We start from the raw sequence: 11,465 nt of genomic DNA, 5'->3' as shown, positions 1-11,465 counted from the left end.
AAAAGATTATATCTTAGGCTTCATCCTATGATCTGTGCAAAAACCAAGACCACCACCTACAGAAGATTAATTAAAACAACAGTGATGGAACAGAAATTCTAGAACCGTAAAGAAAGACTCCATCCTATGACCTGTGCAAATACCAAGATCTCTAGTTATAGAAGCCTGGTTTTATTATCCATGACTGACTGAGCAGAAAGTTTCCAGACCCCACCAAAGGACTTATGGGAGAGTAAAAAAAGCTTGTAAGGAGGCTGTAGTTATTCCCATGACAGTATACTACAATGGCAGAGAAACCTCTTATCTCTTAGGCAAACACCCTCCCCACTGTGCTATCACTCCAGCCCCAATTAATATTAAGTGTTCTTATCAATTTGAAACTTAAAATTTGAAATGTTTAATGCAAATTAATAGTTTTAAATAGAAAGTTTAAGATAATATATCAACACCAAACATTAAAATGAGGAACTATTATATTTTATATATGGTAGGATATGATCACTTAAAAAACCAAGGAAAAATATAATAAAAACATTTATTTCACTATAAATGTTAACAAGAGTTTATATTATTTTAAATTTTGAAAAATAGCCCAAATCTAAATCAACTGAAAACCTAAATATCCATTTTAAAATCATAACATAAATTAGCAAAGTAATATGTTACTATTAAGACATATATATATATTATATAAATTTTTAAATACATATTTGCAAAAGTCCTCTGATTTAATATACCCAAATAATTAAACAGGTATTATAAATGCATAATAATAGATATCAGTATTTTTTGTGCAGAAACATTAGTTTCTCTAGACCAGGGGTCTCAAACTCGTGGCCTGCATGCCATTTGTGGCCCTCCGTACAACATTTTGTGGCCCTGCCCTAGAGGAAACTATTTTTTGTTTTATTTTGTTTTAGTTGTTTGGGTCACATTCTCCAATGTTCAAGACTTTGCACTAAAGGATCACCCCGACTTTGCCTCCTGCGGCCCTCAGGTAAATTGAGTTTGAGACCCCTGCTCTAGACTTATTAACAGTGTCTCAAGAAATTGGCATAAACTGTAATAGAATGTTTCCCAATTTATCATAATGAATAAATAGCCAAGCTTGCCATTATCACTATGGGCAAAACAAGAGAGCTAAGATCCACTGGGGAATAGATAAAAATTCTAAATGATAAGATATATCTCATTTTATTTATTTAGCTATTTTAGTTTTGAAGCCACTTAGAGAAAATTTTAGGACTTACCTCTACTTGTATTCTTAGGGATCACTCCTGCCAGTAACTAGGGGACTATATGCAGTATTTGACATTGAATATTGAAATAGGTCGGCAGCATTCAGGGAAAGAGCATGACTCACTGTACTATATTTCTCGCCCAATAAATTATATCTTAACGGTGGCCATAATTTTAACACTGAAAGGGAAAAATAATGAAAAAAAATGCTATTACTAATAATAGGAAGCATTGTATATTTTCTGAAAAAAGTGGGTGAAAAGAATGATATATTGAAGAATACATAGAAAAGTTTATTCTGTGAAATAAATAAAAAATTAATTGAAAGTATTTGTTATATGGGGAAAGCCCTTTTGCCTAACACCATTTATGTAGGTAAGATGGGAGGAGTTAAAAGGAAAAAATGTAAAATATATAAAGTTAGTGATGCTTCCTAGTACTTTAGTATAATTGCCCCCCACAAGTTTTTGCAGTAGATGCCAGTAATTTTAAATTCCTCTAATGTCAGTGTTTGTTTCCTTTAATATCTTTGTTTTTCTATAAACCAACTAAATCTGAGCTTTATGTTTATTACCTTTAATCTACAGTTATTCACATCTTATTGATGTGGTTATATGGTCAAAAAAAGGAACTTTTTCATAACATTATGATTATATCTCTGACTTATAGTGGTTTCTGACCTTGGCTTTAACCATAACTTTTTTTTTTAAATTGTATTTTTTTTTCATTTTTGCTTACCTTCAGTCATAGTAGAGCTAAAGGTGTTTGGAGTCATGTTATTGTCTTTGATCCACATTTGATTAAGTCTTTTTTTCCTAACCATAGACCATTGTACTTGGGGAATCTCTCCTGTAGATCTTGGGAAGCCACGAGGATTAAACCCTTGTCTACTTCAAGCAAAGCAGCTGCCTATTCTCTGTTACTATATCTCTGGCTTCCTGAAACATAGTTTTTGTTCTGTAAAAATGTTCTATAAATATTCAGAGAATAGTACATAAATATTTTCTTCCCCCAAATAAAAAGTATGAGAAAAATATGTCACTGTTCTTTCCTGACATTCTTTGAGTAAAACCTAAAATGTGTGAGAAACATTTTAAAATTGTGGCCCACTAAAAGGGTTTACTCTCTTTAAAATCAATTTTTTGCTTATACTCATTGTCAAAAATATAAACTGCAGTATTCCTATCAAATCATGGCTTTAGTGAACTTTTGTTCCAGGTGTGCTTAACCTCATATCTGAAGCTCTTTAGTAACATTTGTCTCTAAATTTCTGAGTTGGAGTTTACCTGATGACTTGTCTAAGATAAAACATTGTCGTTTATATTATTCTTTTTTTTTTTTTTTGTGGTTTTTGGGTCACTCCCGGGGCAGTGCTCAGGGGGTTACTCCTGGCTCCATGCTCAGTAAATTGCTCCTGGCAGGGCACGGGGGGGGACCATATGGGACGCTGGGATTCGAACCGATGACCTCATTGCATGAAAGGCAAAACGCCTTACCCTCCATGCTATCTCTCCAGCCCCTGTTTATATTATTCTGATTTTTGTTCTTGTTCTAAAATATGACTTACAAGCTTTCATATCTATGACAATTAAAAACCATTTGGTCTATTATTTGCATAAATATAAAAATAAACTAGAGTGCTTGTATAAGGAAGAAAAACAGGGAGCAGAAAGATAGTAAAGAATGTAAGGAACTTGCCTTGCAAGTTACTGCCAGAGTTCAATCCCAGTAACACATATGGTCTCTTGAGCTTTGATCTGAGTGCAGAATAATAGTAAGCCTGAGTGCCAGTATGTCTCCACAACAAGACAAACAAAAACCACAAAGGGGTCAACAAAAATGAAGAAATAAAAATAAAGAAATGATTAAACCCACCAATATTCAATATTTTGCAGTGCATTCATTTAGAAGCAGGGTTATGTTTGATTTTCTTAATTTTCAACTTTCTATATTTATGTAAAATGTGGTCAGTAATAACATCTTACTTTTAAAACTACAAATCTATTTTGTAATCTAGGATTACAAGCTGAAATGTAATATAGCTATTTAAGGCCTTTGGAGAAAACTTGCCTCATTTTAATCTTTGCTTACCTCATTATAATTTAAGTAAACCTGAATTATTTATTAATTATTCATTGTTTTAGATACCTCATCTGCAAAATGAGAATGAGTATTGCTACCCCATAAAGTGTTATCGGAACTTAAGAATTAATTTAGCTAAGCTACCTAATGCCTTAAATGTGTAACTCAATGTAGTGTTTGAAATAAACAATTAAAAAATCATTTTATATTTAAAGTATTAAAACAAATACAATTTATTATTTATTTCCCCTGTCTAATCTATAGTACGAGTTGCTCCAGATGTTCAAGTGGACAAATTAAGTGTTCTCAATATCTATTTGGCAAATGATCTAGAAGATTGTTTGAAGTTATATGCAGGGACTAATAAGAGGGTAGGTCTCTAACAATGCTGGAAGGGCAGCAGATTAGGAATGATCTGACCATGATTAGGCACCATACAAAATGATAGGTGCAGATTTATATAAAAAGAACTAAGGAACTTATTTTATAATTGTAGTTTACCTCTGGGAACTGTTATCAATTCTATGTAAATATGTTTATCCACTTGAAAGTCATCCCTCTATGAAATTAATGCGTAATTTATGTGACGGATTTTAGTTGAGTTGACAGAGATTGTGTCTGACATTTGTTTACTATGATGTTCACCAATATTGGCACTACATAAAAGAAAATTAAGCCCCCATTCTGGTATTTTAAATGTGATATAATAAGAAGATTGAATATATCAGTATTAGAGGCAAAATTCCCATGGTAGGCTCTTGATCTTTGTTAAATTTGATTAGTGGCTCTTTTTTTTTAATCACTGAAACAAGGATCATCAAATATTCAAATGAGAGAAAGCAAAGCTTCTATTTCCTCATAGGCTTTCAAAATGACCAGGTATTTGGCTTCATCATTTTCCTCAGGGCAGATCCAAGTTGTGACAGATGACTTGTGTCTGCTCCCAGTGGTAAATAAACTGGGAAGACGATAAGAACTTTCATGATGCAGAAATTCTGGTTTATTTCCTGCTCTGAGTGTAAGAGATGAAGAAACCAAGGATTTAAAAATGATGTTTCAACTCACTTTGGTCTTAAAGGAGTTCAATGTGGCTGGGCAAAATCAGAGTTATCCTGAAAAAGTGCCACGTCCCCAATACTTGGTCAATAGTCAAGGATAAAATATAAATTAACAAATATTATATTATAGTAGCAAAACATTAACATCAGCAGTTTTAGATGAATATTATTTGTGAGTCATTTCCTGGAAAAATAGGAATGTTTTAATTGGGATGAAAATATAATAGCAGGACCAGAGTGTTATAACAGAGGGTAGGGGGCTTGCCTTGCATGCGGCTCATCTGATCCCCAATGTCCCCTATGATTCTCTGAGCCTGCAAGATGTAATTCCTGAATGCAGAGACAAAGTCCTAAAACCTGCCAGTTGTGGCCTAAGAAGAAAACAAACAAACAAACAAACAAACAAAACTAAAAGCAAAAACAAGAAAAATGTAGTATTACTTTGTAAAAATACTTAAAATCTTTTTTAATGGCAGACGTACAGAAAGAAGTCATGAAGTCATGTTATCAAGGTTTTTTTAAATTTTTAATTCTGGTGGGGAGTGGGGGTGGAGTACTTGCTATCAAACTGTGGTTTGTAGAAGTTGTCAATTCACCAGTCTTACCTGAATTAACCCAAAGGCATGATGATAAGCAGATTGTATAAACTGGAGCTGGAATGATAGCACAGTGGGCACTTGCCTTGAATGAGGCCAACCCAGGCATCCCATAGATCCCCTGAGCCTTCCAGGAATTATTTCTGAGTGCAGAGCCAGGAGTAACCCCTGAGCACCACTGGGTGTGGCCCCCCAAAAAACAAACAGCAAATATGAGAAGAAGAAAAAATCTGTGAAGTACCAACAGTAATTCCTAAGCTCTGTCAGGTGTGGCTCATGAAGAAAACAAAAACAAGTACTATGCGTTAACCTCTTTAGAAAATAAGAAGCTTTAAGTTTAAGACAAAAAAGGGTCTTTTTTGGTAATAGAAAAGATCAAGGTAATAGAAAAGATCAAGAATCTTGTCTTACTCTTGTTGTCTTCCTAACAACAAAGCCCAAGGTAAAGAGGTTTGGAAAAGCTCTAATGCAAAATCACTTTTATGAAGACATGGGGCTTATTCTCTACCAAAGATTTGCCCATATCTCAATTTAAGGGGTGTACTCTTGAGTTTTCTCCCCTAGGAAAATCTCTAATATGTCTTGAACACAAAATTATCTTTCTTTCTTCTTTCCTTTTTGAAGTAACATTACTTTGCTTCACTATTTGCTATTAAATGAGATTCATTTCTGTGATGGAAGAAAGTGAACCTCAAAAACCCACGTAAATGTTATGACTGACTTTACTTGTCCTGCAGAGGCAGAGAGCAATTCCTTTCTTTAGCCTGAGTTCATGACTTTCTTCTACCCTTACAATAATTCAGGTGGTGATAACTACTTTCAGGTCATGCAAATCAAATAGACTTCAGATGTAGTTCAGTTTGAGCACTGTTTATGGGGCAGGTATGTACTTGTGACTGTCTTTGTATGTAGTCTTGGTTGTCTTTATCCATCTTATCTCTCATGTTTATTTTGTCCATGTGGCCTAACTTTGTCAATGAGAGAGGTGATACCACTCTTCTTGTGACTACCTCCTTCCTTTACTCCCCACTTCACCCAAGTCAATACCTTTAGCAAGATAGCATGGAATTTACTCATAATTGGTCAAAAAAAGAACCACAATATGTTTTGTGAGCCACCCTTAAAACGTACATCTATTAGTGTATCCCATTTCTCCCACTTATAACATATTCCTTTTTTAAACAAAAATATTGATTGATTGCTCAACTGAACGGGTCTTCCGGAAACATAATGAAAGACTCTATCCCAGGCTCCATCCTAGAAGCAACATAATGACCAAGACTACCAACTACAGAAGATGGATTAAAATGACACTGAAGAAGCAGAACTGCTAGAACCACAAAGAAAGTCTTCATCATAAGCTCCATTCCTTGAGATGTACAGATACCAAGATCTCTAGATACAGAGGTCTGATTTTACCATACATGACAAAGCAGAAGTATTCCATACACCACAAAAGCACAGAGGGGAAAGTAAATGATCATGCTAGGAGTCTATAGTTAATCCCATGACAGTATACTTCAGGAGTGGAGAAACCCTGAATCTCCTAGGCCAAGGGAACTCCCTCTATAATGTCCCCAATAGTTACTGTGCCTATGCAGGGGGAAAAAGAAAATTAAGCACAAAATAATCATTTTATCTACATATATATTTATTGATTGATTTTTTGACTTCTTTATATTGGTGTAGATATTGAAGTTGATGTCTCCAACTTTACTTTATTTTATTTTATTTTATTTAATCTTTCTTTTTGCACTCTGGCATGGTTTGATCTCAGGACCGAGACTATTGTGTGGTGCTTGTCTTTATTGCTGTAGGGCTCACTGGATATTTAATTTGATATTTCTTTCTGTACTGTTGTGGTGTTTCATGTCCTCTCAAACTGAGTTGAAAGCCTCGAGAAGGACTCCACCCATTTTCAGCTTGGATTTTCTTTTAATTCATTCATTCATTCATTCATTCATTCATTTTTACCCCATTCTATTGCATTTCTTTACTTCAAACAAAACCATAAAACTCAAATTATATAGCTCCACCTCTCAAATAGAAGGAAAAACAAGGGAAGGTACCAGGACCAAACAGATATATGATCACTAATAGTAAGCTAGACAAAGAGGAGACCACCTACTCTAGCAGCCCAGGGGGTGATAGTGGGGGATATGGGTTGCAGGAAGGGAATGGGGATGGGGGGAGGACAAATTTGGTGATGGGTATTCCCCTGATTCAAGGTTAATATGTACCTAAAATACTACTGTGAAAGATATGCAAGCCAATATGATCAAAATAAAAATAAAACAAATATTGATTGATTGATTGGTTTCTGGGCCACACCCAACAGAGCTCAGGGATCTGGCTCTGCACTCATAAATTGCCCCTGGAAGGCTGGGGGACCATATGGGATGCTGGGAATGGAACTGGGTCTCTCCCAATTCGGCTGCATGCAAGGCAAGCTCCGACCACTGTGCTTTCTGGCCCACAACATATTCCTAATACTTGTCATACTTGTGTTTACTTCTATTAGAACTTTAACTGAGATCCTGATTTTTACTTAAAATACATTTTAGTATTAAAGTACAGATTAATTACAATATTCAAAGTGCATTCTAAAAAGATATATGTTGCATTAAAATTTTGATGCAGTATTTAGAAGAGGATTAGTTCAGTCCTTATTCAATATACCTAAATTTGATGAAGAGAGGCATAAAAGAAATAACTATCCTGAATCTACCTGAAGATATATGTCAGCTGTGTATTTCTCCATAATCAGTTAAATATATATATCAGGGGCTGGAGTGATGGCGCAGGCTATAAGGTGTCTGCCTTGCCCATGCTAGCCTAGGACGGATCTCGATTATATCCCCCAGAGTCCCATATGGTCCCCCAAGCCAGGAGCTATTTCTGAGCACTTATCCAGTAGTAACCCCTGAGCATTACCGGATGTGGCCCAAAAACCACATATGTATATATAGTATGTATATATACATATATATGGTTTAAATACAGATTTAAATACAATATTAAACAATGAGGCTATGAGACAGTACAGTGTTTAAAGTAAAAGCCTTGTAAATGTGGTTGGTACTGTTTTGATCCAGGCACTGCAGAAATTTCCTCAAAGATCATAAGAACAGATCCCTTGAGCACATAACCAAGAATATTTTTAGAAGACTGCTGTATGACAACCTCCACTAACAAAATCATATAATTTAAATTGATGTTAAATATTTATAAAGTAACTTACTTGAAATGAAGGAGGTTACTAAACCTTGCTCAGAAAGTTCTGGAGTAATTTCTGTGAAAATTCAGCCAACCTTCCAGCCAGTTCATTTATCAAGCTTAAGGATGCAGAGTTGCAAGTGTATGATAGTACCATGGACAACCAGAACCATATGTGTTGTTTGGGAGTCTCTAAGGTCACATGCTACAATGTTTGGAGGATCCCAACAATAATAATCAATACTAAAAGATTATTGATTATTAAATTATCTAAATCCTATTATGTAATTAATAGGTATACTTTTATATTGTTTTATATCTAACATTATTTTTTATTATACCAAATAGCCAATGATTCAGATATGGCTGTCATCATTTTACTTTTTTTTTTTTTTTAAGTGAGAGCACATCTAGTGAGACTCACGACTTACTCCTAGCTCTCTTCTCTAGGATCACTCCTGGAGAGATATGGGGGACCATATGAAATGTAAGAAAGTAAACCTGGGTATTTCACTTATGAAGCAATTACTTTACTTTAAGTTCCCCTCAGCCCCATCATCACTGTATACTTATAAGAAATCAAATACCTTGGGAAATCTAGTACAATTTTATCATGAGGAAGCTAGATAATGATTCACAAATTTTGATAACTCTTTTGAACAAAGTCTCAGATTCTTTAGAATTTTATAGAGCACCATCCATTCATGCATAATTAATAAAACTTTCAGAACAAAAATATGCATTCCATTAAAGAACCATTGAGAGCTATAATTTGGAGGTTGTTTAAAAATGACGAATTATATATTCCATTACATAATCTCCTAAACCAAAATAATTTTCAATATGTCAATCGTGTGCAAGCCAGGAATAGAAATCTCAATAGAAAATCAACAAGTTGGTAATTTGATCTTTGTTTTCAACATTTAAAACTGAAAAAGACATTCACTGATTAAGGCAATCTATGCTATTTGTTATGGAATACCAAACTCACTATTGTAGGTCTTTATACCAAATAGTAGACCTCTGTTCTATTTATTTTTGTGGCTGTTGTATGATTCTTATTCACGGTGGTGTTTATGCTATCATATGTGGTGTTTTAATCAATCAGGTTTAGTGCTTATGCTATCATATGTGGTGTTTTAATCAATCAGGTTTAGTGCTTATGCTATCATATGTGGTGTTTTAAATCAATCAGATTTGGATATATACAAGGCAACTACTTTAGCACCTATACTCTAGTCCATGAAGTGCTTTCTTAATTAATATCAAAATATAATATCAGCTTTAAAAATAAGGACTGTGTTTGAAAAAGCTGAACACAACCAAAATTCAAATGATTTATAGTTTATAAGAGGTTTGAATTAAGGTTCATGGTAAATGTATGGATACTATTGTTAATTTCAAAATCTCAGCTGACAATTAGTATCTATTAAAAGAAATGAAAAAGCTATCACACATCTACAGATTGGCAAAATATATAACTAGTTCAATTTGAAATTTATTTATTTATTTATGAAGACAATATGTTGAATGATATGATTGCATATTTATTTAAGGATATTCATTAACTTTAAAATGATATAAATCTTATTTAAATTATAAATATACTTTTATTAAAACCACTTAGTAATTTACATTATTATATAATTTGGCAAGTAAATTTCACCTTAATATTATATTATATGTTTCATCTATTCACTACCAAATTTCTAGTGTCATCATAGTCTTCATATCAGCAAATTTTATCCCTTGCACTTTCTTTTCACTATCCTTTACTCCAGTTTTTACCATACTTTTCATAGAATTTAAGTTAATTTTGCAGTGCTTTGCCAGTTTAATTTGGTCATTTATATCCCACATGTGAGTGATATCATCCCTTAGATATACTTCACTTTCCTGATTTATTTCAATAACTAAAGTCACCTAACATTTCAACCATCTTGTTTCAAAAGGCAAGGTTTCTTTGCCATTTTAACAGTTTATTAGCAGACTAGTAAGTGTACATACTGCTATTTTTTTCATAAAGCCATATATTGATGGAAGTGTAGGTTAATATGTTGGCTATTGTAAATTATGCTGCTATAAGTATTGGAGCATATATCACCTTTCAATGTAGTGTTTTCTTTTTTTTTAATTAAATAATTTTTATTTTGACCAAAGTGGATTACAAATCTTTCACAGTAATATTTTAGGTGCACAGTGACATTTAATCAGGGGCATTCCCACCACCAGTGTTGTCCTCCCTCCACCCCTGTTCACAGCATTCATCCTACATTCCCTTCCTCTGCCCCGCCCCACCCCCCCCACCACCCCCCCCCCCGGTCTGCTAGTATAAGTGTTCCCCTCTGTGTCTAGCTTGTTGTAGATTGGGTTTCCATTCTGTTGTCTTTGCATTTGGATTTGGTGTTTAAGTTTTATTATTTTTATTTCTACTCAATGTTCATAAACCTGTTTGGTCTTGGTACCCTCCATTATTTCCCTCTCAATTTGTGAGGCAGAACAGGATGATTCAAGTTATGTGGTTCTGTTTGGAGGGAAGAAAAAAGAAAGAGAAAAAAAGGGTGGTTAAAAATCGAACAAGAAAGAAATGGGAGGAATCCTCTAGAGGCTACAATAATCAATCTAAGAAAAGAAAGGAAAAAAGGAAGAAAAACATAAAAATCATAAAAACATAAAAACTCAAAAAGCACCACAGCAATAAAGACAACAACCAAACAATAACCATGGTCCTAAAATAAAAATAAAACAAAGCACAAAAAAAGAAAAAAGTACAACAATAACAAAAAATAATTTATGCTTCTTTTTTTGCATAGGTACAGTAAATATTGGGAAGATTAGAAAGGGAATTCCCTTGGCCTAAGAGATAAAGGGTTTCTCTGCCCTTGAAGCATATTGTCATAGGAATAACTATAGACTTTATACATGCTGTTTTTCTCTTCCCTAGGTCCTTTTGTGCTGTCTGGAAACTGCTCAGTCATGAATGATAAAATCAGGTCTCTGTAACTAGAGATCTTGATATTTGAACAGGTCATAAGATGAAGACCGAGTGAAATCTTTCTTTACATTTCTAGAAGTTCTGTTCCAACACTGTAATTTTAATTAGTCTTAGTTTTTCACCAATCCTAGTATGAAGCCTAGGATAGAGTCATTCATTATGTTTTCAGAAGTTCTGCTCATTTGCAGTTGTCTCATCCAGATCTCTGAGATTAGAGATTTTGGTTGTTGTACAGGTCATAGGCCAAAGCCTAGAAACAAGCTTTTATTTACTAGGGAT

The sequence above is a fragment of the Suncus etruscus genome, chromosome 12, assembly GCF_024139225.1.
Source record: "Suncus etruscus isolate mSunEtr1 chromosome 12, mSunEtr1.pri.cur, whole genome shotgun sequence".
NCBI classification, from domain to species: Eukaryota; Metazoa; Chordata; class Mammalia; order Eulipotyphla; family Soricidae; genus Suncus; species Suncus etruscus.
The sequence above is the reverse complement of the archived record's forward strand: the minus strand, read 5'-3'. Positions refer to the sequence as shown.